This window comes from Aquarana catesbeiana, linkage group LG05 (genome assembly GCF_042186555.1).
Source record: "Aquarana catesbeiana isolate 2022-GZ linkage group LG05, ASM4218655v1, whole genome shotgun sequence".
NCBI lineage: Eukaryota > Metazoa > Chordata > Amphibia > Anura > Ranidae > Aquarana > Aquarana catesbeiana.
In genome coordinates, this window is record NC_133328.1 from 568520096 (window position 1) to 568525963 (window position 5868).

Genomic DNA, 5868 nt, shown 5'->3' on the forward strand with positions numbered 1-5868 from the left:
AATGTCCCCAGTTATCCCTGGCCAGAACAATAACTGAGTCAAATGGTAATAGGTATTGGTCACTCTGAAGTGACCAGCTAGGGGAATGTCATGTCCGATTTCAAGCAGGTCACACCGATATTTCTGCGACATGACCAGCTGTCGCTTGGGCACTGGATGAAGATCCCTTCCCTTTGGTCACCCGATAAAAGTAATTGCCGATCCCATTCTATCTGTTCCCTTTCTAATGCCCCGGGGTCCATCCCTGCCCTTTTCCGGTAACTAGCTAATGTCGGGTCAGATAGTAGTTCCCGGGTAAAGTCAGTCGGGGTAACCCAGGTAAAGGGTGGTACAGGGGGTTACCCATTGGTCAGGCTGAGGGGGGAAGTGGTTATTTAGGCCTCCCTCCACCAGCATGGGAAATTGCGACTCTCCTGGTGGCTGTTTACACCACAGACTATGGATACTGTCAAGGTAAACCTATTAGTAAATTGATCTCAGCACCTAATCCCACTTTTTTTTTTACAATTCACACCATTGGTTCACCTCCATAATTGATATGTTTCATTTTCACTCTATTTCATTATTTTCACTAGTTCTTTGGTTTTTCACTTTTTTTTATCAATTTCTTCTCAACACTTTCTCTCTTACCTCGTTATGAGGAACTTACAGTGGGGACAGAAAGTATTCAGACCCCCTTAAATTTTTCACTATTTGTTATATTGCAGCCATTTGCTAAAATCATTTAAGTTAATTTTTTTCCTCATTAATGTACACACAGCACCCCATATTGACAGAAAAACACAGAATTGTTGACATTTTTGCAGATTTATTAAAAAAGAAAAACTGAAATATCACATGGTCCCAAGTATTCAGACCCTTTGCTGTGACACTCATATATTTAACTCAGGTGCTGTCCATTTCTTCTGATGATCCTTGAGATGGTTCTACACCTTCATTTGAGTCCAGCTGTGTTTGATTATACTGACTGGACTTGATTAGGAAAGCAACACACCTGTCTATATAAGATCTTACAGCTCACAGTGCATGTCAGAGCAAATGAGAATCATGAGGTCAAAGGAACTGCCTAAAGAGCTCAGAGACAGAATTGTGGCAAGGCACAGATCTGGCAAAGGTTGCAAAAAAATCCTGCTGCACTTAAGGTTCCTAAGAGCACAGTGGCCTCCATAATCCTTAAATGGAAGACGTTTGGGATGACCAGAACCCTTCCTAGAGCTGGCCGTCCGGCCAAACTGAGCTATCAGGGGAGAAGAGCCATGGTGAGAGAGGTAAAGAAGAACCCAAACATCACTGTGGCTGAGCTCCAGAGATGCAGTCGGTAGATGGGAGACCATTGTAGAAAGTCAACCATCACTGCAGCCCTCCACCCGTCGGGGGTTTATGGCAGAGTGGCCCGACAGAAGGCTCTCCTCAGTGCAAGACACATGAAAGCCTGCATTGAGTTTGCTAAAAAACACCTGAAGGACTCCAAGATGGTGTGAAATAAGATTCTTTGGTCTGATGAGACCAAGATAGAACTTTTTGGCCTTAATTCTAAGCGGTATGTGTGGAGAAAACCAGGCACTGCTCATCACCTGTCCAATACAGTCCCAACAGTGAAGCATGGTGGTGGCAGCATCATGCTGTGGGGGTGTTTTTCAGCTGCAGGGACAGGACGACTGGTTGCAATCGAGGGAAAGATGAGGGCGGCCAAGTACAGGAATATCCTGGACGAAAACCTTCTCCAGAGTGCTCAGGACCTCAGACTGGGCCGAAGGTTTACCTTCCAACAAGACAATGACCCTAAGCACACAGCTAAAATAACGAAGGAGTGGCTTCACAACAACTCCATGACTGTTCTTGAATGGCCCAGCCAGAGCCCTGACTTAAACCCAATTGAGCATCTCTGGAGAGACCTAAAAATGGCTGTCCACCAACGTTTACCATCCAGCCTGACAGAAATAGAGAGGATCTGCAAGGAGGAATGGCAGAGGATCCCCAAATCCAGGTGTGAAAAACTTGTTGCATCTTTCCCAAAAAGACTCATGGCTGTATTAGATCAAAAGGGTGCTTCTACTAAATACTGAGCAAAGGGTCTGAATACTTAGGACCATGTGATATTTCAGTTTTTCTTTTTTAATAAATCTGCAAAAATGTCAACAATTCTGTGTTTTTCTGTCAATATGGGGTGCTGTGTGCACATTAATGAGGAAAGAAAATTAACTTAAATGATTTTAGCAAATGGCTGCATTATAACAAAGCAGTGGCGGAATTACCAGGGTCGCAACAGTCGCACTTGCGACTGGGCCCTGGAATTCTGCCAGTGTGGGGGGGCCCCAAGACGCCGCACCTCCCCTGGCTGGCATATAACTATACAGGAGAGGGGGGCGGGAGGGGGCGATCGGCAGCTATGTGATGTCTGCGCTCTGTGGGATGTCCCTTCAGGCAGCACACAGTTCACTTTCCGAATATCAGTGAGTACAATGGAGAGGGGAGGGGCCTCTGACCCAAGCAGACACCAGATTCAGTGCACAAGTTTGTCCCTCTGCTTGTACACTCTGAGTCTTGCTGATACACGCTCGGGTCAGTGGCCCCTCCCCTCTCCATTGGATACAATGACACTCGGGAAGTGAACTGTGCTGCCTGGAGGGACATCCTGCAGACATCACAAGGAAGCATGCTGCTTCTTCCATATGTGCTTCTCATGTAAGTTAAGCACAACACTGGTCCCCACCTGTCCCCTCTCACACTGCCCCCCCCACCTGTCCCCTCTCACACTGGCCCCCACCTGTCCCCTCTCACACTGCCCCCCCACCTGTCCCCTCTCACACTGGCCCCCCACCTGTCCCCTCTCACACTGGCCCCCACCTGTCCCCTCTCACACTGCCCCCCCACCTGTCCCCTCTCACACTGGCCCCCCACCTGTCCCCTCTCACACTGGCCCCCACCTGTCCCCTCTTACACTGGCCCCCACCTGTCCCCTCTCACACTGGCCCCCACCTGTCCCCTCTCACACTGCCCCCCCACCTGTCCCCTCTCACACTGCCTCCCCACCTGTCCCCTCTCACACTGCCTCCCCACCTGTCCCCTCTCACACTGGCCCCCCACCTGTCCCCTCTCACACTGGCCCCCACCTGTCCGCTCTCACACTGGCCCCCCACCTGTCCTCTCTCACACTGGCCCCTCACCTGTCCCCTCTCACACTGGCCCCCCACCTGTCCCCTCTTACACTGGCCCCCCACCCGTCCCCTCTCACACTGGCCCCCACCTGTCCCCTCTCACACTGCCCCCCACCTGTCACCTCTCACACTGCCCCCCCACCTGTCCCCTCTCACACTGCCCCCCCACCTGTCCCCTCTCACACTGCCCCCCCACCTGTCCCCTCTCACACTGCCCCCCCACCTGTCCCCTCTCACACTGGCCCCCACCTGTCCCCTCTCACACTGCCCCCCACCTGTCCCCTCTCACACTGGCCCCCCACCTGCCACATAGCCCCTCTTTTATCACACTGCCCACGTCATACTATTTCCCCATCATACTGCCCCCACCTGTCTCACTGTCCCCTGTCACACTGCCCCCTTGGCACAATACATTCCTGTCATACTGCCCCATCCTGTAACACTGCCCCTCCATCATTCTGCCCCCTCGTCACACTGCCCCCTTCTGTCATATTTACCCCCCTCCTGTCACAACCCCCCTCTTGTTAAACAGTCCACCTCCTTTTACAGTGCTCCCTCATTACACTGCCCCCCTCTTGTAATACTTCCCAGGTATCCTTTTCCTGTCACACTGCCCCCCTCTTGTCACAATATCCCCCTGTCACACTGCTCCCCTGTCATACTGCCCCCTCCTGTCACACTGCCCCCATCGTACTGCCACTTCTTGTCACACTGCCCCCCTTCTTTCACAGTGCCCCCTCTTATCACACTCCCCCCTCTGGTCACACTTTCCAGATACCCTTCTTTGGTCACACTGCCCCCTCCTGTCAAAATACCCCGTCATACTGCCCCTCATCCTTTCACAATACCCCCCCCCCCCCCATCATACTGCGGGTCAGGGGCCCTTCATGGTTTCTTGCACCGGGGCCCTGAAGGTTATAGTTATGCCTCTGTAACAAAGAGTGAAAAATTTAAGGGGATCTGAATACTTTCCATCCCCACTGTATATTCCCACTTTATACTAGCATTCACTGCACATGCTTTTGGCTGTCTTTTTATTATACTATTACTTGTATCACAGTCACTCTCAGTGTCTCTTTCTCTTGGTTTTGGCAGCCTGCTGTTCACCATCTGACCTACATGGGTATAGCCCCCTCAGTTCCCAGACGGGACATTCTTAGTCTACCCCTGGCTATTCACACCATGTGTCTACAGTCTTAATTGATTAGTAAGTAAACTTCTGAAGGTTACCGATTTTTGTCTGTTTTTCCAAGCAATATATACTCTTTATTGCTAATTGGTGACCACTTAGCTATAATGCTGCTTATACATCTACATCTCTTATAGATATACAAGTTGCACCCGCTCCTGAGGAAGTGGTTTTTTTTTCACGAAACGCACAAAGCATTAGGATGCAATCTTGACCGCTTCTATCATGAATTCATTCAACTACCAACTACCATTGGTCATCAATTTAAATATGTTGAATAACTACCACTATTTGGTTTTATTTTGTGTCTGTAAAGTTTCTACTAGTACACAACCTATTAATGTTATGGTTTCAATGCTATGCTGCTATGTGCAACTATTTGACCTATGCTTTTAATAATGTACCATTTTTGGCTGGAATGTATCTAAATAAACATTTGTTCTTATGTACTTTTTGTTACTTATGGTTATACAAGAGAGATATATATGTACCCTCTATGTAAAGGGTGGTACAGTCTGGTCGGGGTAAGGTAAGTTAGGCCTTACCTTAGTCCCAACATTGAGTGCCTCCTCCACTCGCCTTGCTTGCTGCCGGGTGGTCACAGGGAAGGCTCCTGGGAATAAATCCACATGGAAAGATGAAACTTTACTTTTCCAAGTAAAATATCTGCTGGTATATCTCTCATAAAGCCAACTTCCACGTCTCTGGATCCCAAGCCCCAATCCATATGCACTTGGGCGGTAGGGATGCGTAAAACTTTGCCTCCAGACACTCCCACAGCTATGGACCTCCTGGTTTTCCCGGTCGATGTAACCATCCTGGGTTGCACCAAAGTAATAGCTCCACTGTCACCGAGTCCGTGGGCGGGTCACCCATTCACCCAAACAGCCTGTCGTGATGCCTGTGGTTGTCATCAACAGCAGCTTGTATTGAGTTCACCTCATGGAGTAGCCCAAATTCCTCTTCACTGCAGCCAGTTGAGGTAGATGGTGAGGCGGCCTCCAGGCAATGAGTGGTCAGACCATTGCAGGGAGAGTGACTGCCAGGCGGATGGCTGGATATGGGCAGGTGCTGGCGGTGGTCTGGAGAAGCTGCGGGGCTCCTGTTGTTGGGATCTCCGGGTATGCATATACTGGTCAGCAAGTTCCACTGCTTTTTCCACTGTCAAGGGCTTTTGGTCTTGGACCCATTGGCGCACTTCAATGGGGGATTTTTTGTAAAAATGTTCCAGTAGGATCAGTTGAGCATCATCTGCTAAGGTTGCCTGACAGCCAGAGAACCATGCATCTACCGATCGGGACACCTGATGAGCCCATTCTGTATAGGGCTGGCCCTCTTTCTGTTGTAGGCTGCGAAATTTGGACCGATGAGTTTTGGGTGTGATTGCGTATGCCAACAGCCGCTTCTTGACTCGCTCGTAGTCTTTTTTTGTCTTCCATAAGTACAGCTTTAAAAGCATCCAGTCTTAGACCAGACAGCTTGCTGATGAGGATGGTGACCCAGTCAGCTACATTAATTCCC

At 49.6% G+C, this 5868-nt stretch overlaps 1 long non-coding RNA gene across 1 annotated transcript; it reads left to right on the top strand.

The window, feature by feature from the left end:
• Positions 1-2549: 2549 nt before the first annotated feature.
• Positions 2550-4761, top strand: LOC141146143 (uncharacterized). Its single transcript, XR_012244727.1, has 3 exons — positions 2550-2685; positions 4254-4365; positions 4485-4761. It is a non-coding gene; the product is annotated as an uncharacterized lncRNA (long non-coding RNA).
• The last annotated feature ends 1107 nt before the right edge of the window (positions 4762-5868 follow it).